Here is a 21669-nt window from a genome sequence, read left to right as displayed (position 1 = left end):
AGCCTTCCAGCTATCATTCTAACTCCTTGCTACATGCTCATTCGTCCCCATCTACCCCATCTGTGTCAACCCAGTTTGTCTTCCCCCACCTTTTTAGAATGTAAGCTCTCACGAGCAGGGCCATCTACCCTCTTGTGCTTCTCCTTACTATAGTGTCATTTACTTCTTACTCACCACTAGGGCACCTAACACTTGGTTGCTTATGCTCTGTTGCTTATCTGGGTGATATGGTCACTAATGTAGCAATATATATTATCCATGTCCTGTATTGTATTGTTCTGTAAGTCACTTGTATACAATTTGTTTTTGTACTTTGTAAGGCGCTGCGGAACACTTGTGGCGCCATATAAATAAATGCTAATAATAATAATAATAATTTAGTAAGGATCTCTCCTAGTATTTTCCCCAGTTATGGGTCATCTCTTTGAAGCATTGCCTATTCTTCCCAGTGTAATCCTATGTACGGGATGTAGTCAATATGCCAGCGGACGGGATGCTGGCCATCGATATACCGATGCCGGAATCCTGCCGCCCTGCAAAATTCCGATGGCGCTATCCCAAATGGCATCAGGATACCGGCGTCGTCGTCCCGACAGCCGGAATCCCAAATAAGGATCCGGGTATGTATGCACGGTTAACCTGGGGAAGGGGGGTTTGTTTTAGGGGGGAAATTAGGGTTAGTCACCACCAGGGGGAGGTTAGAGTTAAGCACCATACTGGGAGAGTTAGGTTTAGGGTACAGAAAGGGGGGGTTATGGTTAGGCATCACCGGGGGGGGTTGAGGTTAGGCACCATCCTTGGAGGTTAGAGTTAGGCACCACTAAGGGAGGGCAAGGGGGCGGGAAGGGGTAGGGATAGTATACCTACCGCTGCTGACGGGATTATGCATGATCAAGTTAGCAGCGTCGGGATTTGAACCGGCTAGTCAGTCATTGGTATTTCATACCAAACCCCTATGTAGTGTGCTAAAAGTGGTTGCCTTTTGTATTTTATTCATGGTTTATGGATTTTATGAAAATCTAAACCTCCATATTATGTTCATAGTATCTGTAAAGCGCCTTGAGTCCTATTGGAGAAATGTGCTATATAAATAAAATGATTCATATTATTTTGTATTACTATAATAATCATACTAATTATTATTACCACCACTACTGTATCACCCCTATATGATGATAACTTGCAATAATTTCTTACATACAAATATAAGGCCAAATGTAATAGGGTGGGAGTTTGGAAAATGTGAGAGATTAGCAGTAACCTCTTAGTCGAGTTTTATCTACAAAATGGGAAAACATCTGGATGAGAGGTTTTTGAGTCTGAAAAACATGCAAGTTTGCTTGTTACATTGGCCGAGCTTAAAAAGTGTGAGAAAACTCTGACATTTTCAAAACTCTCACCCTATTACATTTGGCCCATAATGTTTCACTACAAAATCTTGATCACATATTACTCAGAGGCATCGATCCATTTCTATAAACCCCTCTCATTTGCATTGTCACCTCAGTCTTTAGGCTCTAAGCCTGCAGATCTCACACCTTTACCTAAACTTTATCATCCTCTCAGCCTCCCCACCACCATATTACTTCCATTACCAACTCTGCTCTCATTTACCACGCCAGGCCTCACTTCAGCCTCTTCACCTTTTGAGAGCATTTATTAATAAAAATAAAGACAACTTCAAGCAAAATATATTTAAAAAATAAATTTTTACTTTTATTTAAAGTAAAATGTAACTATTTTTATTTAGTCTACATAATAAAATAGGGAATTCTGGACCAAGATTCGTCCAGAATTCTCACACTCTAGTTCTATAAGAGGAACAAGAGGGTGTGGAGTGATAGATAGACAGTACTAAGTTAGACAGTCAATAGATAGACACCAGAAGGTAAACAGTAAATAGGTCAACAGGTAAATGGTTGAGAGTGCTTTGGGTCGACAGGGTTAGAAGGTTGGCATGGTCAAAAGGTTGACATGCAAATGGTGTTTATCTGTTAACTGTCTATCTAGTTACTGTCTTTCTACCATCCGGATATCGAACAAGATGGTCGGAAGCCTCATAACTCACAAAGAATCATCCTTCAGCACTCAGGAGAGGAAAAACCCCCTGTGGAGGAAACCTCTTGGAACCCATGGCTGAAGGACTGCCTGTCCCTCTAGGCATTAAGAGGCTATGCAGAGTTTAACCAAACCACCCACAACTAACCGTGCATAACCCGTTATCCCTTCTGTCACCTCAATCTGCTATTTTGACCTATTACCAGGCTGGGGAAAAACGCATCTGCACGTCGATGGCGAGCGCATGTCCACGGTGAGAGAGACAGAAAAGAGTGTAAAAGACAGGGGAAGTGGGCATGGGAGGGGGAGAGACAAGACAGAGATGGAAGAGAGGGTGGAGAGATAAACCCCTAGCACCTCCTTAGTATTTAGAGCTCCATGTAAGAAAGAGTCATAACCCCTTTAGTACTCATATCTTGTGCTAAAAGGCTTGATGACTGCAACGCTATATTTAGCAAACAGCTCTAACGCTGTTTCTAAAGTCCCCACAGGGTTTGAGGTCTATGCGCATACGCAGATGGAAGTCACATATGTACATTAGTCAGTGACCCATCACGGGCAGAGTCAGGCTGCCAGCAACACAGCAGAGGATGAAGTGGAGGAGGACACCGCTGGACCTCGCTGGACAAGTGATGATAAATATCAGCGGCATATTTGTATGTATCACAGTGATACGAAACAAAATATGCCACCGGCATTTAGTATCACTCTTACATGGAGCCCAAACTATGATCTAGAGTAACATTTACTAATGACAGTATTGGATAAAAACAAATGACTAAAGCACAATATGCTGTAAATCTCTCACACGTCTGCACATTGATAACCATGGAATAGTCCACAATACTGGCATACTGGACTTAGGAGGCAGAGTGTAAAGAATTTAATTAGGAACAGTATAGTCCCATCCAGACAGTGCCTACCTAACACCTATAAGAGATGTCCCAGATGCAGCCGCTTTGGGCTGTAATGACACTGTCCCACTAGGTGTGAGATTCTGTTTTTATCCAATACTGCCCTGTCCCCAAGGTCATAAGTCATATTATAGTAGTCACACTGTCTGCCGACGCATGGAACTAAGCTGCCCTTATCTTTGTCTAGTCACTAACCTTATGCAAATATCTCCTTCTGCTGGTGTGTGGTACAGTGTCAGTGAACTGGTAGTGTATGAGAAAGGCAGCAACAGGAAAGCCCTGAAACAGGCAGTTACCATTATGACATCACAGCATGACCTCACACACCCCAACAGTCAGACAGGTTATTTCTAGTTTGAGGCCCCTGGAGTCTTTTGTATGATTGACCTAAGGGAAATGTGAGGTCACTCCTTATTTACAACAATTGCATTTACATCAAAATATTATTTTTTATATTAATCATTGGCTATATGGGGCTTTGTATGAAACCAATTTAACTGGTCACATTGTTTTTTATTGTAACAGTGTATCATTGATCACCTCAATTAAGGATTAAACACTATTTATGGCACTGACCTCCCTCAGTATTGTGATACTTTTTAAATAAACATCATATCGGCCATAAAACTCAGCACCACAGTGTCTCCCTTCCCCCGTTAGGATCTGCAGAGCAGCTATTGAAAGTGTTGTCCAATTGATAAGTAGAACTTTATTTAGAAAAAATATATATATATTAAAATATTATAATAATAGTTGTCAAAAATCACAAGGGCAGAAAGTCAACAGACCTACAGTATATACACAAAGAAAAAATACAGGTGCACAACTCCAAATTAACTGATTATATATAAATAAATACATTTTGCAGTAAATACAATAGAGGTTTTTGGCATAATCTTGGCCAAGCTTATGGGCCTGCCCACCATATCCGGGTAACCTCTTGTCGGGCAGGTCCCTAACATACTAAAGGCTCAAATCCAGAGCGCAGGACACCCCCAAACTAGCCCAGCCAATCCACCCCAAAGCACCGCTCTAATAAGAAAAGTGAAGTGTTAAGAGCAGCCACTGGCCGCATATAAAGCATAAAAATAAAAAAGTGAAATACATATATATAAAGGAAACAGACAGTGAAGTATATAAATGTGTTAAAGGAAAATGTGTTATACTGCGGTGCCCTGAAGCAGATCGGCAAAGCAATCTAGGGGGACCCACACCCCAAAAATGAACCAAAGCTGCACTACACAGTCTAAATATTAGCAGGACTTACCTATATTGTGCCCTGACTGGTGTGCATATTACATTGCCAGACTCCATGCTGTAACCAATGTAGTAGAAGTGCTAGTCTGAGTGGGAAGTGGCTCAGGCTTCCCAGGTGTGCAAATCAATGCACTAATTAGTTTACAAAGAAAAAAGGATCTCAGACTGCACATTCTGGACATATATATATAATTGGAGGTGCTACCTGAGGAGACCATTGATATATACACAAAGAAAAAATACAGGTGCACAACTCCAAATTAACTGATTATATATAAATAAATACATTTTGCAGTAAATACAATAGAGGTTTTTGGCATAATCTTGGCCAAGCTTATGGGCCTGCCCACCATATCCGAGTAACCTCTTGTCGGCAGGTCCCTAACATACTAAAGGCTCAAATCCAGAGCGCAGGACACCCCCAAACTAGCCCAGCCAATCCACCCCAAAGCACCGCTCTAATAAGAAAAGTGAAGTGTTAAGAGCAGCCACTGGCCGCATATAAAGCATAAAAATAAAAAAGTGAAATACATATATATAAAGGAAACAGACAGTGAAGTATTAAAATGTGTTAAAGGAAAATGTGTTATACTGCGGTGATTGCTGCGGAGATTGCTGCATACGGAAAATGCGGTAAACAGTGGTTTTACCGCATTTTCCGTTTGGTGCATCCTGCCCTGAATGGTTGAAATGGTTCTAATGGTAGAAGGATGGATTTTTATGTGATACACTTTTGAATATATTGGCAAAGATCCACAGTTTTCATTGTGCACGCAAAGCTGGTATAATTACTGCTGGCTTCAGTGCAACTCAACATCATTAGGGCAGCATGATTTGCATGGTGGTTAGCATTACTGCCTCACAGCACTGAGTTCTTGGTTTTGATTCCCACCAAGACCCGACTAGATCGGTGTGGAGTTTGTATGTCCTCTCTGTGTTTACATGTTTCCTCAGGGTTGCTGGTTTCTCAGTAATATCTGGGACTACTAGTGCCACCATAGGTGTGCCTATTGCAACACCAAATTAGGGTCCTGATTCAGACGCGCTCGCAAGCGGGTCGATGGTCGGCCAGTGCGCACACGCGGTGTGCTCAATGCACGTGCTTGAGCCCCGGAGCAAGTGAGAACTTCACTTGCTTTGGGGCTCGCTACAAAACGGGGCGGCTGTCGATGTTGATCGACAGCTCGCCGGCCACGGTACTAACCTGCCCTAGTTAGGCAGTGTAGCGCCGACGGCAGTGTGTGCGGTCAGCACTACACATTTACAAAAGGACCGGCGCTAGGCTTCCCTGCGCCCAGCGACGGTCCTTTGCTGCACAGCCGAGACCTTCCCTCCTCCTGAGCGCTTACCCAATAGCACCAGGAGGAGGGTGGGAGGCGGGCGGTCTCAGGCTGTACAGTAACACACACATCGCCGCCAGACTCTCATTGACTGCTGAGCTCCCACTGCAAGAGCCGGCTCCTGCAGTGGGTAATGGGAGAGACGTGATGTCATGACGTCTCTCCCATAATGCAGAGCGCGCCAGCCTGGGAGGAGTGCCGTGCGGCGCCGGGAGCAGTGGCTGGAGCCGGAGCGTGGATTCAGGTAAGTGTATTTTTTACATTTTTTTTTTACTTGTGTTGTGTGTCTGCACATCGGGAGACTACAACTGGGGGGGGCTACTATTGGGGGCACTGCATCGGGAGGGGGGGAACTACTACAAGGGCCTTACCACTAGGGGACTACTACTGGGGGCACTAAATAGGGAGGAAACCTACAGGGGGCACTGCATAAGGGGCACTGGATAGGGGGGATCACTGCTGGGGGCTTGCATAAGGGGGATCACTACTGGGGGTGCTGCATAAGGGGGAGAGACTACTGCTGGGGGCACTATATAAGGGACTTACTACTAGGGGCCCTGCATTGGGGGGACCACTAGGGACACTAAATAGGGAGGAAAACTACAGGGGACACTGTATAAGGGGCACTGGATAGGGGGAATCACTGCTGGGGGCCTGCATAAGGGGGGGGGGACTACTGCTGGGGGCACTATATAAAGGAGTACTGCATAAGGGGACCACTACTGGGGGCACCTCATATGGGGGTGGTGGCACTGCATAAGGGAGACCACTACTGGGGTACTGAATAAGGGGAACTAATGAGGGGCTGCATAAGAGGGACCACTACTGGAGTCATTGCATACTGGGGGTACTGTTTAAGGGGAACTATTTGGGGGCTGCATAAGGGGGACCACTACTGGGGGTACTGTATAAGGGGCACTACTATGGGCCTGCATAAGAGGGACCACAACTGGGGACATTGCATACTGGGGGTACTCTATAAGGGACACTACTGGGGTTAAGGTGCATATGGAAAGGAATGTTCAGAGTGACGATAAAGGGGTGTGTCATGTTGACACGCCCCATTTTTAAGTGGCCACTCGCGCACATAGGGGGGGTGGGGCTCCATTTTTACATTTGCCCTGGGCTCCAAATACCCTAGTTACGCCACTGAGTACATGTACCCCTATGTCAGACAGTCAGTGGGCTTAATGTATGCTGGGCAGACCATAGAGCATTTGGTGTGATTCCTAATGACCTCCACAGTGTGTGGGTGACAGCCGGTAAACTTTACTTTAGCGCTACAATCTCTTTGTTGTTATACTTACCAAAAATAAGTGATCATAAACAAAATTAAAACTTAATAAACTGTAATGAACTCTAATGTCTATATTTGTTTCTGAAAGTGTGTATTACCAGGTACTGCTTGGAATTACAGTATACCGACAGTGGCATCCCGATTGGTAGCCAGACAGGGGTTTCCCCCCTAACCTTAACCCTTCTTTCTTGTAGCCTAACTCTAACCCTCCCCACCCCACACCCTAAACGTAACCTCCCCACCTTGCATCCTAAACCTAACCCTCCCCATTTGTGCCTAAACCTAACCCCCCCCTTCACCAGCACCAGCATCCTGGGGGGGTTAGGGTTATGGGATAGGAACTAGAGGGAGTGTTATGATTAGACACTTAGGTGGGAGGGTTTGGGTTAGGCACTAGGGAGGAGGTTAGGTTTAGGCAGCAGGGAGGGAGGGTTAGGGGTAGAGATAGGGGAAGGGTTAGGATAGTAACTGACAGGTGTCGGTAACCTAACCGGGATTCTGACCGCCGGGATCTCGAGTGTCGGCATCCTGTACCCAACCCACACATACAGTTTCCTTGTATTTATAAAGCCTTAATTTAACCTGAATACATGTTTTTGGTGCATGTGTGAAAGGGACCTTTCTCTATGCTAATCTTTGTTTGGGTATAGGCTTTCTCATAACATCAGAGCTCTTATATTACCTCAAATGTAAGACTAATGTGCCCAATTGCTGATTGATTGGCCCATAGTACATATCAATTTATATTCAGGATCAGTGTTTTTATTATATCTGTACAGCCAGGCGCCAGGCAGACAACATTGTAAATTGACATCTAGTGTATCAGGTTAAATCATTTACATTTCCCTGTAATGCAGAATAACATAGACATGGAAAAGGGTCTGATAAATGATTAGATTATTTGTTTACAGGGGGGATTTCAAGGCTTTGAGGGGAAATGTCTAACGAGGAGTAGAATAAAAAATAAGAGCAGATTGGAAGAGCCAGATATTTTTACTTGTATGCACAGATCGGCCGATGGTGCGTACTGCGCATGCATATGCACCGTAGTGCGTGTGTGCGAGTTAGCATTGCAATCGCAATGCGGTCACTCATGCAGATACAAAGCCATCGCAGAGGGTGGGACAAGACATCAGCATTTGGGGGTGGTGACGGGGGAGTGGTAGGAAAAACGCTGACGTGCCTGTCCATTTGAACGCCGTTACTTGGGCAAGCATAAATTAGCCACTGCAACGGCATACGCAGCTTGTGTAATCACTATGTACGGCGAAGTTAGAAATTTCTGAGTAAGGTCAGACCTGTTGTGATTGTGTGTGAGGAGCCGATGTTACTCGATGTCCCCGATGTATACGCAGGAATGCAAGGTATTATGGATGTGCAAAAGTAGTAGTGGGCATCTCTATGCTGGCTTTGGACACCTCTATAATAGCTTTGTGATTGCAGTCATTAGCATATTTTTGCAGCAGACCTGCGTGTGTAATCGCAACTGAGATCTCAAAAGCAATTTGTAATCAATCAGGCCCTATGTCCTGTTCTAAATTGTTACAGATTTATTTTGTGGACATCTGGGGCCTGAATCGGAGATGGATGCAATGACGATGTTGCATGCAGTGGAGCGATTTTTTGCCACTGTGAATGTTTCAAAGCCATACAGCACATGCCAGGCAATGGATTAGTGAGTGACAGGTAGTCAGCCTTTGGGGGAGGTAACAGGGGTGGTTAGAAAAATGCAGGTGAGTCAGGACCATTTTCAGTGTGTAGTCTAATGAGGCTCTGCAAAGCCGTTCACAGCTGCAGAGCCCAGGCATCTTAGGAGAGCTGCGCTTACTGAGACTGCATAGGCTTACTCAGAAGCTCCATGTGCGACCGATGTTACCGCTTTTGTATGTGAGCGGCGGATGTTAGACAATAGCAGTGGGCATCTCAGTGCACAAAACATCAGCTAAGTCGCAACGAGATTTCTGTCCATCTCGGAATCAGGCCCCTGTGACTACTAATCATAATGGATGGTGCAGAGTATGTAAAAACTAATGTGGGCTGAGATTATTATTATTATTATTATTATTATTATTATTATTGCTTTATGTCCTGGAAAAGGGGGGAGGATGAGTTGGTGTACAATGGTAACAGAGTGGCATGATGTAACCTGGTAATGGAACGGCATGATGTAAACCTGGTAACAGAGCGGCATGATGTAAACCTTGAGTGGCATGGTGTAACCTGATAAAGGAGTGGCATGGTGTAACCTGATAAAGGAGTGACATGGTGTAACCTGGTAAAGGAGTGGCATGGTGTAAACCTGGTAAAGGAGTGGCATGGTGTAACCTGGTAAAGGAGTGGCATGGTGTAACCTGGTAAAGGAGTGGCATGGTGTAAACCTGGTAAAGGAGTGGCATGGTGTAACCTTGTAAAGGAGTGGCATTATATAAACCTGGTAAAGGAGTGGCATGATATAAACCTGGTAAAGGAGTGGCATGATGTAACCTGGTAAAGGAGTGGCATGATGTAACCTGGTAAAGGAGTGGCATGGTGTAACCTGGTAAATGCACATAGGGCCTGATTCAGACCCACTCGCGAGCGCTATGCGGTCGCAAGCGGGTCGATGGTGGCCCAGTGCGCATGCACGACAGAGCTGGCTCCATCGTGCGCATGCGCGAGACCCAGATAGCGACGGGCAAACCGTCGCTCCGGATCTCGTACCAAAGGGGGCGTGCTGTTGATGTTGAGTGACAGCATGCCCCCTTTGGTGGGTGGGCCGGGGGAGTGGCTGCCCAAACGGAGGCGTTCCCATGTGAACGGCCGGCCCCACTGACATCACAAGTCAGTTAGAGCCGAAAACACTCTTGGGCTTGCGGCAACGAGACCCTACCACAAGGGTCTCATCGCAAGCCCAATGGTCGCGATGGTCTTGACCATTGTGTCCATCATCATGGTGGCTCGCTATAGCTGTGGGTTGTCACCCACAGCTATGCGAGCGGCCAGGAGGCCGTTCTGAAAAACCAGAGGGCCGGCCCTGATTCAGAGCGAGCACTCTTTCAGAGCGTCCGGCTCTGAATCAGGCCCATAGTTCACAAACATCTCCAGAACCAGAAGCCAATCATCAGGTTTTGCAAATAACACCTTCCAATGAGATAAGGTTCATGGCACAGACCTGATGTCAATGGCAGGTGTACATCTACCAATGGCATGTGTTTTTATTTTTCTTACACTTTTGCACATCCATGTATCTCGCTACATTTATTCTTAGGCAATTTAATTCTAATTCTATCTTCCTACATCCAATGAATGAATTATAATACATAATAAATAGGTATAGAGATGTGTCCTACTACATATTTGCTCCATACTCCATTCTAGCTGTGCCATGCCATGCCATGCCGCTGCTTGGCTCTCTAAATCGCATCATGCTGCAGTAAGGTGCAACGTAATGTACTGAAGCACTGGAAAAGCCGGAGAATGTAATACAACTTTCTTTCTACCAGATGTCGCCTCTCCTAAACTGCACAGCGCATGCGTCAAATAGCCAATGAAGCTTTTGTAGCGCCATCTGCTGATTGGCTGATGGAACCTGTCATACACTACACTACACAGTGGTACTGAACTACATTTTGTCATGACTAAAAAAATAATTAAATCATTTGGTGTGTGAGTTACATATCAGCATTAGCCAGAAGACGCATACCCATTATTAAACAAAGACAGAGCAATTCAGGTTCAATATTCTTAAGGAACTTTGCCGAATTCAATACATTGATCCCAACTTCCCACCAACTGTCATTTCAATGCTACAGTATGCCACCCAGCTGCATTTTATGCTAAACCACTACAGACTTTGTAATGTATACTTTATAGGGCCATCTACACTGCACAGTAAATGCTCCTTACATGATGGAAAAAAACGTATTTGAAGTGTATCATAAAAACAGATCATTTCAGGTTCAATACTCTTAAAACACTCTGCACATTGTCTATAGCAGTTTAGAGTCTACTGCAACTTATAGAGATGAAAGGAGGGGGAAAGTGTGGAGCAATGCATAAAGTAGAGCATAAAGTATTAAACCTGACATGATCTCTCTTTATGAAAAACTGCCCACGCATCTTTAAGCTAGGTGTCTTTACACCAAGTAGCAAAAGTATACAGTACGGATGGCGTGTAATGAGTACAGTACAATGTCTATAGCGGTTTAGAGTAAACTGCAGCTGGGTGGCATAACATAGAAATGAAAGGTGGTGGCAAGTCCGGAGCAATGTATTAAGATTGACAGAGTACCTTAATAATATTACACTTGACTTCCTCTGCCTTTATAAAATGCTGCGCATGCATCATCGCACCAAAGTAGATATGCATTCTTATAAAACACAGGACTCACACACCAAATGATTTATTCCTTTACATAAACCTTTATAGTAGATAAAAAAAAGATCCATATTGATTGTCCTTTTTCCTGGCCTCGAACCCGAGGCACAAACTTTGGAATACGCTCAGCTTACCCACTCGCCCATGAAAGCCAGCCATAGCAAATGTGACACCTATTGTGCAAGTCATCTGTAGAGCACGTCTTTACACCAACATGTGCAATATAATGTCTGCCTGCAGCGATGCACCCGGCAGAGAAGGAGCAGGCACATCGCTACTATTATACATTGCAGCGGGCGGCCATGGAAGATCAGACTGAGGCGAGCTAGAGGGGATGATTGCGGGTGGAGGTGGCCGGTTCCACCCACAGGGCATGTACTCTCTGTGTGGGTGCACTCGTTGCACTACCCTAGTTACGGTCCTGGCACTTTTAAGTAAGCTTAAAAATTAACCATTTACTAAAAACAGTTAATTGAAGAAGCACTTACAAATTCAACCAAGGAACAGACAGATGGGAGATGCTTCCCGGCAGCAGCAGTATGCAGCGGCGAGGAGAACATAGATATTTTGAAAAAAATTGTAAAACTTGTGTTGTGTTTTTATATATATATATATATATATATATATATATAAACACAACAGTCAAAGTGCGGCACTCAGCATTCTAATATTGACACAAATCGAGTCACCTCCCACCCAACGTAGCCCAGCGCCTGGAGCAGAGAACAGCGGGTATTTAAGGTAAATGTTGTATGTATTAAATTTGATATGTATAGCCTGAAGATGGGCAATTAAAGCCTGAAACGTTGGTAGGAATCCACGATTTGTGTCTTTATTAGACCGCTGAGTGCTGCACTTTGACTGTTGTTATTTTCTGTAGAGGGCACCGCGGCATTTCACATTGGGAAGGGGTGTGCTTGATCTTAGGAACTAATATATATATATATATATATATATATATATATATATATACACACACACACACACAAATACACATACGTACATACGTATGTACACACACACACAGTATATATATTGTAACACAGTGTATAGAAATGAGGAATCCAGACAGGCAGGTACTCTGTGAAGCAGTGTCTTTTATTTGCACCTGACACTGCACTTTAGCATAGGTAAGTTTAGGCCTGCACACATACAGGCACATAACAGAAAATAAACTAACAAACATAAAAGTCCCAGCACTCCTTGTGGTAATCAGTCAGCAGTGGCTTGCAGCCGCAATTTGGGCATGCTCTTCCAGCATAGACTTTGGACCCTGGTGGCGCTACAACACTGTGTCTCTAATTCTTGGCTGCTACTCAGTATCAGGGCAATGAGCATCAGGTGTGTGAGAGTTTTAAACCCTTCCTGTGCTCCAGTGATTATTCCAGTTGGGTCTGTGTAAATGTGAAAACCTGGAATTCCACAATGCCTTTGCCAATGCACAATTTCACTCCAGCCTCCCTTGGAGGGAGCTGATTCCACCAGAGTGTGGGCAATTCATGTGAGACAACCCCTCTCAACACAATATAAATAAATAAATATATTACCAGTCAAAAGTTTGGACACACCTTCTCATTCAGTGGTTCTTGTTTATTCAAATTATTTTCAACATAGTAGATTAATACTGAAGACATCCTGGAATGGTCTTGAATTAACAGGTGTGCCTTGTCAAGAGTCAATCTGTGGAATTACGTGCCTTCTTAATGTGTTTGAGACCTTCAGTTGTGTAGTGCAGAGGTACGGTTAGTACACAGTGGACACCACTATTTGACTACTATTGTAATCTATATTATGGATTACAATAGTAGTCAAATAGTGGTGTCCACTGTGTCTTCATCTCAGTAAAGAGAAACAACAGTCCAACATTACTTTAAGACATGAAGGTCAGTTGATACTGAAAATTTCAAGACCTTTGAATGTATCCTCAAGTGCAGTTGCAAAAACCATAAAATGCTATGATGAAACTGGCTCTCATGAGGACCGTCCCAGGAAAGGAAGACCAAGAGTTACCTCTGCTGCAGAGGATAAGTTCATTAGAGTTACCAGCCTCAGAAACCGCTACTTAACAGCACCTTAGATTAGAGACCACATAAAGTCTTCACAGAGTATAAGTAGCAGACAAATCTCAACATCAACTGTTCAGAGGAGACTGCGTGAATCAGGCCTTCATGGTCTATTGCTGCGAAGAAGCCACTACTGAGGATGAACAAGAAGAAGAGAATTGTTTGGGCCAAGAAACACAAGGAATGGACATTAGACCAGTGTGAATCTGTACTTTGGTCTGATGAGTCCAAATTTGAGATTTCTGGTTCCAACCACCGTGTCTTTGTGTGATGCAGAGAAGGTGAGCAGATGGTTTCTGCATGTGTGGTTCCCACTGTGAAGCATGGAGGAGGAGGTGTGATGGAGTGGGGGTGCTTTTCTGGTGACACTGTTGGTGATTTATTCAAAATTCAAGGCACACTTAACCAGCATGGCTACCACAGCATTCTGCAGCGCCATGCCATCCCATCTGGTTTGCGCTTACTGGAACCATCATTTGTTTTTCAACAAGACAATGACCCAAAACACACCTCCAGGCTATGTAAGGGCTACTTGACCAAGAAGAAAAGTGATAGAGTGCTGCATCAGATGACCTGGCCTCCACAATCACCCGAGCTAAACCCAATTGAGCTGGCTTGGGATGAGTAGGACAGCAGAGTGAAGGAAAAGCAGCCAACAAGTGGTCAGCACCTCTGGGAACTCCTTCAAGACTGTTGGAAAACCATTCCAAGAGATTACCTCATGACGCTGATTGAGAGAATGCCAAAAGTGTGCAAAGCTGTCATCCAAGCAAAAGGGGGCTACTTTTAGGAATCTAATATATAAAACATATTTTGACTGGTTTAACACTTCTTTGTTTACAACATAATTCCATATGTGTTCTTTCATAGTTTTGATGTCTTCAGTATTAATCTACTATGTTGAAAATAATCTAAATAAACAGAAACCATTGAATGAGAAGGTGTGCCAATCCTTTCCTTTTGGCCCCTCTTCCTCATAAATACGTTGCGTTGTGAGAACAGCCAATGGCTAAAGCCAAATCGGGCTATTTTTATACCAAAGACCATGTTTACTGCATTTGATGGACAGGCAAAGAGCAGGGTAACAGAGGTCAGCGGATCTGCAGGAGACTGTGTAAACAATAGCTCACTGAGAATAGAATGAGTGCTGCAGAATTGTCTGGATACTGCTTCTTCTATCTTGCCTGGCATCTGTAGAAATGTGAGCAGTTGTTATGCAAAGGATTCAGTGGAAACAGAATTTAGATTCTTCCTCTATGGGGGCAAGATTCAAATTATCCTGGAAATTGTAATGTGTAATGTGTGCGAGATATTGAAAGAACTGTTATTGATGATGTAGGTACACATGGATTTTGAGAAGCTATACCCTGAAGGAGAAACAACATTTAAATTGAAACATTCATGCTGCTTTTCTCCAGATCTGATGACCAGCACTGCAGCAAAACTGAAATGGAAAGAACACAGGGCCTGATTCAGACCCGTTTGCTCGGCTGCGTTCGCACGCAGCCTGCCGATGTTTGCAATCTGCGAATGCGTACAAGACGCAGTGCGCATGTGCGAACTAGTCCATGCGATCGAGAAGCGTTCGCACCCTGTACATAGATGCCTCGCTAGAATGAGTGACAAAACGAGCCACCAGCCACAAGTGCTGCGTATGGTTCTGATGTTACTTGATACTACTGATTGTTGAATACACTTCCTGGTGATCATGTGTATTACTAAGGGAAAGTGGGCGTCTTGTGACAGGCTGGTGGGCGTCTAAATACATACCGTGATCGAACGCCAAGACATAGTGGGCCTGCTAATGTCTTGCCATGTGATCAGGGAATTTGCATACTTTGGCAGCTGACGGCTGCGTGCGAACGCATCTAGCGACCGGATCTGAATCAGGGCCACAATACTGTAAATGCCAAAGTTATGATTGTATGATGCAGCTAATATATTTTACTGAGACCAGAAGCCAGCTATCAATGGGCCTCATTTATCAGCGAGCTTTATCATTCATAATGAGGGCAGCACAGACGGTGTAATGGTTAGCATTACTGCCTCACAGCACTGACGTTCGATTCCCACCACGGCCCTACCTGTGTGGAGTTTGTATATTCTCCCTGTGCTTGCGTGGGTTTCCTCCAGGTACTCCGGTTTCCTCCCACACTCCAAAAATATACTGGTAGGTTATTTGGCTCCCAACACAAAATTAACACCAGTGTGTATGTGTGTGCGCATGTGATAGGGATCATAGAGTGTAAGCTCCACTGGGGCAGGGACTGATGTGAATGGTAAGATATTCCCTGTGCAGCGCTGTGGAATATGTGTGCGCTATATAAAATAACTGGTAATAAATAAATAATAAAACTTGTTGCATATGATAATGGTGCTCCAGCCAAACAGCTCCTAAAGCCAGGTATACACTAGATGATATGTTGTCCGATCCGGCAGATTGGACGACATATCGTCCACATTGGCCAGTGTGTACCAGCTATGTTGCTGACGAGACGCACTCCCGCACATCGTCAGCAACATCGTCCATTGGACCTGCATGTAGGTCCGACAGGCGCTTTCATCAGCAGGGGCCAAGCTGCCGAATGCACTTGCCGATGTGTATGCACTTGCCGATGCCGGGACTCACGCCGGGTCCTGTCGTTAGCCAAATCATGCTGTTTACACATCGTTTAGTGTGTACCCAGCATAACTGAAAAATTACAGTTACTGTAGGAGCTGATTGGCTGGAGCATCATTTATCATATGCAACTAGTTCTATCACTCGTTGATAAATGAGTTCCATAGTCACAAACCAAAAACATCTCAGATATTCTTTCATTTGTAAATGAAATTATCAAACACTTTCAGCATATCAAACAGTGGTGCATATAGTTAGGTACTCAAAACACCCAAATCCCGGCATGATTAACAGAGGGGCTATTGGAGCTGCAGCTCCGGGCCCTGTAGAGATAAGGCCATGAGAGGAGCAATACTCTTTCATCAGTTTGTTTTGTTTTAGAAAATATAAATAATTCAGAGCATCCTGTATGACTGCCAGCCCATGTCTCCCTTATCTAACAGTGACTAATTTCTCAATGTTAGACGTGTTATAGAAATGTGTCTTAAGCGATTTTGTGGAGAGAAATGCCATGTTCGACACCGAGCACATGCTTATCGCATCTAATGTTGGCTGTCCCCTAGGCCATTCTCGTCATGCCTCAATGGCTGCATGCTGAAGGTAATACTACCAGCACCATCATACTTCTTTTCTAGGGATGGGTGCATGGCACTGACATTAAGGAAGTGGCATTTTAAAATTAGGCATTCCTATTTAAATTCCTCTCTGGCTGCTGTAATCTGGCAGAGGATTCAAATCGTAAACCTAGGCTCCAGCTCTTCTGTATCGTTATACTTTTCAGGTTCCTGTGTATGATGTGGCCTTTTGCTCTGCTACATTGGTACTTTTCAGATCTGTTCTTCGGTTCTGACCTATCTCTTTGTTTTGAATACTTTCCGATACATCCTGTGGCAAAATCGTGATTCTTTGAGTATTAGACCCTGGCTTTCTGATTACCCTCCTGCACAGAGGTATTCACAGATTATAAAGCTAGGGGTCACATAGAAGCCCAAACCCTCTTGCGGGGGTACCTGATGAAGACCAACATTACAAGAGGCTCCATGTCTCTGCTCTTGGTAGTGTAAACCCCAGCCGATCAGAGTTCAAATTCTTAGCAGCAACAACTCTCTTCTTCCATTGAGTTGACCTTGTGCCAAGATAACTGTAAAAGGAGGCATATGTGTGTTGCCCATTGTTGTGCGATAGCTAAAAGGAAAGCTGAGGTGGATTTGTGCTGAATGTAGAAGACTAGTGTGGATATGTTATCCCCTTGACTGCATAAGCTCAGAGAGACATATCTACAAAATACAGAACAAAATTGCCTGTTGCCTATTTCCGCAACTTTTGCCTCAGTCACATTTGTGTCTTTATGCAAATGCAGCTAAAAAGTCCATCCCTGGTGTAGATCCGTATATCTGACTGTGCAAGGAGTAAGACACCCACTGTCAGCGTCCGTACACACTGAAATATAGCTTGGTACATCTTTAGACACAACATCAGTTGCACCATCGAAACTGGCTACTGCCCTATGGCAGGTGCAGTTTCTCCATCTGAGTATGGCCTCCTATGTGAGTGGTTTTCAGCAACATGCCTCTGACACTCCCATAAGTCGCAATATCTCCAAGCATCATTTTATCCACCCTTCTTTTTCCTCCCAATCACCATCCTGGAAGATCCCTCACACTTCTGATACAGTGTGTCCAAATCTATACTGCCACTCTGTACATTCAAAATTGGGACGCATGAGCAGTGCTGTGACTCAGGCTCATGTGCAGAGGACAAAACATTGGCCATTTACGTAAATATGGAACTAGCATCCGACTCAATACTAGGCCCTGTGTATTTATAGAGAATCCTTGGTGAACCAGCTCCAGTTGTCAGTCCATGTGATTGCCTACCCACATTACCTAATAAAAGGCAATGTGGTTTCATGTAGTTCTTCAGAGGAACTGATGTTAGAACCTGTGTGCATGTGCTGTTTGGGACATGCTAGAGAAAAAAGTAGAAAACAATGGTTACAAGAGGGCATCTTTGTTTGAAAGAGAAGAGTCTCTGTGGCAGGGCGAGAGACTGGGATTTAGGTGATAGCTCCACCTCATATGGGGCAGAGTTTGGGCCTATTTATGACCTCAAGCTCAGTCCCTTGTGCCTAGTGTAGGGATGGCTATCAATGGTGGAAAACTATTTATGGTTTGAATCATCAATGGGCAACCCTACTTTGGGAAAATTAATTATATCGGGGCAATCAGGGAAGCTGGTGTTGCTGCTTGCCACCATCTCTGCCATAGATAACAAAACCATCGAACATCTGTGGCAAACCATTGATGGTTTCTAACATTGATGGCCATCCCTAGGCTAGTGTTTGGGGAGGTTGTTACTGTATCTACTTAAACTTGTAAATACTCCTATAATGTGTGCTCTGCCTTCCTGTATTTATTATAAAGATACAGACTCCTGCCTGGTGACTTTAAGTGAACCCACTACTATTCTTCTTCAATTTATTTTTCTTATCTGGTTTTCAATAGTTTCTTGGTAAGTGTAAACCTATAAGGCATTCTTTTCTCCTCCCATTGTATTATTTCTACACTGGAGAAAATGTGATCCAACTGCTGCAATTTTCTATTTCAATGCAATGTAATGTAGTTTTGGCTTTATCATATTATAGCTGTATAGAATGAAACAGATTGTTAAATCTTGAGGGACAATAACGTGGAGGTGTTTCCAGCTTGTCACTCTCCTTAGATTCTGTGTAAACTTGTTAGTGGGAGAGTGAGATGACTGTTGAGTGGAGATCATTTTGTAGGCGCTAGCAACACCACCCACGTGGCTGTCCCCACCACTAGTCAGACTCTCTTCAGTAGTGTAGCATTGCACACAATAATCTCTTTATAACTTTAGTATAAACCTATCAAAACCAGGACTCCACATATTTCACAAATGTCTATGCACAGACACACCCATTACAACTTTATTGTAAGCATAGATGAGTTAAATGACCATGTTTCTACACTGTAAAGATTATGTTCCAGCTGAAAAGTTTAATGACGAGTCAATTATATTTTTTGCTATAAAGAGATTAGTGGGTGGGTAAGTCCTCTAGCTAGACTGTTTGCACAGACCTCTCATTGCCATTACATGCCCGGAAAGACAATATAATCATAAGAGGAAGAACTAATGGTTTATGACGACATTAGAGAATATGAGTAGGGCTAAGGAAACTGAACAATTTTTTTGCTTCCAAAATTGTCTGACAAATAGGAATTATTTATGATAAAACAATATAGTAATTTGTGCAAAGGAAAAAAAAAATCAATATTTCATTTATGATGCATGTAATGCTCTAGTGAGTCTTGCCTTAATGGATGGAAATATATTACACTTGGGAGGTCAAAGTCTAATGATGTCATAAATAATCAATGTTTAGTAGCATAATCAGAAATGACAGAGAAGGACAAGAAGAAAATATCAACAATTGTCATGTGAACACATGAATTACATAGTTAAGTATGGACTAATGTTGTAGTTCAATGTAAAAAAAAAAAAAAATTTTAAATGCTTAAAAGTCAGCAATTTTACTTTAATAAAAATATCATAGTTGTATTATATTTAGTTTTTCCTTCTGGTGTTCCTACTGTCTAGTATGCTAAAGTACTGTATGTGGTTAGCTTTTAGTCACAGACATAGGGGGGAATTCAATTGCCCATAATAATTTATCGTACCGTAAAAATGGGACTTTACCACAATTTTTTGGGGCCAATTTAATTACCCTCTGTTTTTAGTGAATGAAAAATATTTAGTTTTTCAGGCAAAATACACCCATTCTTGCGCAGCCATCAGATTCTCCTTTCAGTCATCATCACAGCATTACCGAATTTCCCTTTCAGCCATCATCACAGCATTTCCGGGTATCCATCTCAGCCACTATTCATCATACCAGGATATCCACTTCACTCTTACAGTTTATCTGGATTCACCTCATTAATCTCTGCCACTGATCTGGACATTTGTTTATTCCCGCTCACTACAGTTCCCTCCTGCCACATATATTAGTTTATTTATTACTGGACTTTAGTTTATCTTATTGTTCATGTCTACCAACATTCACATTAAACAACCCACCTTTCAGTTTAAACCTGTTCCGGTGTCTACTCCTGTTACCACTCCGGGTCCACAACAAACACAGGCCCTCATTCAGAGTCGATCGCAAGAAGCACTCTGAATGAGGGCGGGCGCTTCTTGTTTTGAAGTGCTGCCTTCAGGCCGCAATCTAAACTGTGGGATACCACCCACAGCTTAGCTTGCGAACAGGGTGATGGTCGCGATGGTCATCACCATCGCGACCATTGGGGCTTACGACCAGACCCTAAGGTTGGGTCTGGGCACTCGTAAGCCCCAGGGAACTTCCTGCTCTTTTTGAGCAGGAAGTTCCCCACTGACATCATCAATGATGTCAGTGGGGCCGCCCCCAAACGGCAAGCATTCCGACTGGAATGCCTCCGTTTGGCCGGGCACGCCCCTGGCCCACCCAACGAATGGGGCGAGATGTCACTCAACATCAACAGCTCGCCCCGTCTCCTACGAGACCCCTAGCGACGGAGCACCCATCGCTTGCTGGGTCTCGCGCATGCGCACAACAGAGCTGGCTCCATCGTGCACATGCTCTGTGGGGACCATCGACCTGGTTGCGAGCGCATCGGCGCTTGCGACCAGGTTTGAATGAGACCCACAGTCTCTAATATATATAAATTATGTGTAGTAGTTTTATTAATTGTATATGGGCCCATGTGACCTTGTTTCCGGTCATGTGACCTGAGTTGGTATAAAGAGGTATTGTTGACAGTTGCCCTACACCATGAGGGAGGATGATCATCTGAAATGCATTGGTGGAGACAAGGACTGATATCTATCCTGACCATCTGTTTGTTGATCCATCCCCCATACCTATCGTGTGTTTTGGTAGTGGAGGTTTGGAGAACTTTTTGTATCTTAAATGTTTTTATTCTTTTAACATTTACTGTATCTACAATAAATAATTTGTGATTAGAAATTATGCTTTTAACTATAAGATAAATTATTACCATAACATAAAGGGTATGCTGTCAGGAAGCCGGCGGTTGAAATGCTGACCACCTGATTCCTGACTGTGAAATCCCTGCATGGGACTATTGATAGGTGTCAAAATCCTGATGCCTATCATTATCCACCTGCTGAAATCTTAACGCCCGGCATACTGAAGGTAAGCCGAGCGCCCACAGCGGACAGCCACGGGGTGAAAGGATAGGTTTAGGGGCTCCCGGGGGGACTTAGGGTTAGACACCCCCCTGGTAGGGTTAGGCTAGGGGTAGGGGGTTAGGGTTAGGCATCCCCTCGAGAAGGTTAGGTTTAGGGTGCGGGGAGGGGGTGTTAGGGTTATGCACCCCTGGAGTGAGGTTAGGGTTAGGCACTATGGGGGAGGTTAGGGTTAGACACACCTAAAGGAGGGTTAAGGTTAGGGGGGAGGGTTAGGGATAGTTAAAATACTTATCCTGTTGGGATCTTTAGTCTTCTGTCTTCCGGCATCAGTATTACATCCGCTGGGCTTATGTCCGGTGGTATGTCATACCGAATCCACATAAAGAGGTGTTGGTCTTTGCAATGTATTGTAACCAGGTCCATTTGTCTCCCCATTTTCTGAGAGAAAAAGTGGACTGATCCCATAGGGTCAACAGAGATATAGAAGAACCATGTGTTTCTACTCTTGACTGCACTTTTGGACTACTCTTGTTGTGTTGTTGTATGTTAAGA

This window comes from Taudactylus pleione, unplaced genomic scaffold, assembly GCF_031769625.1.
Source record: "Taudactylus pleione unplaced genomic scaffold, aTauple2 ptg000129l, whole genome shotgun sequence".
In the NCBI taxonomy this organism is placed as follows: Eukaryota; Metazoa; Chordata; class Amphibia; order Anura; family Myobatrachidae; genus Taudactylus; species Taudactylus pleione.
The sequence above is the reverse complement of the archived record's forward strand: the minus strand, read 5'-3'. Positions refer to the sequence as shown.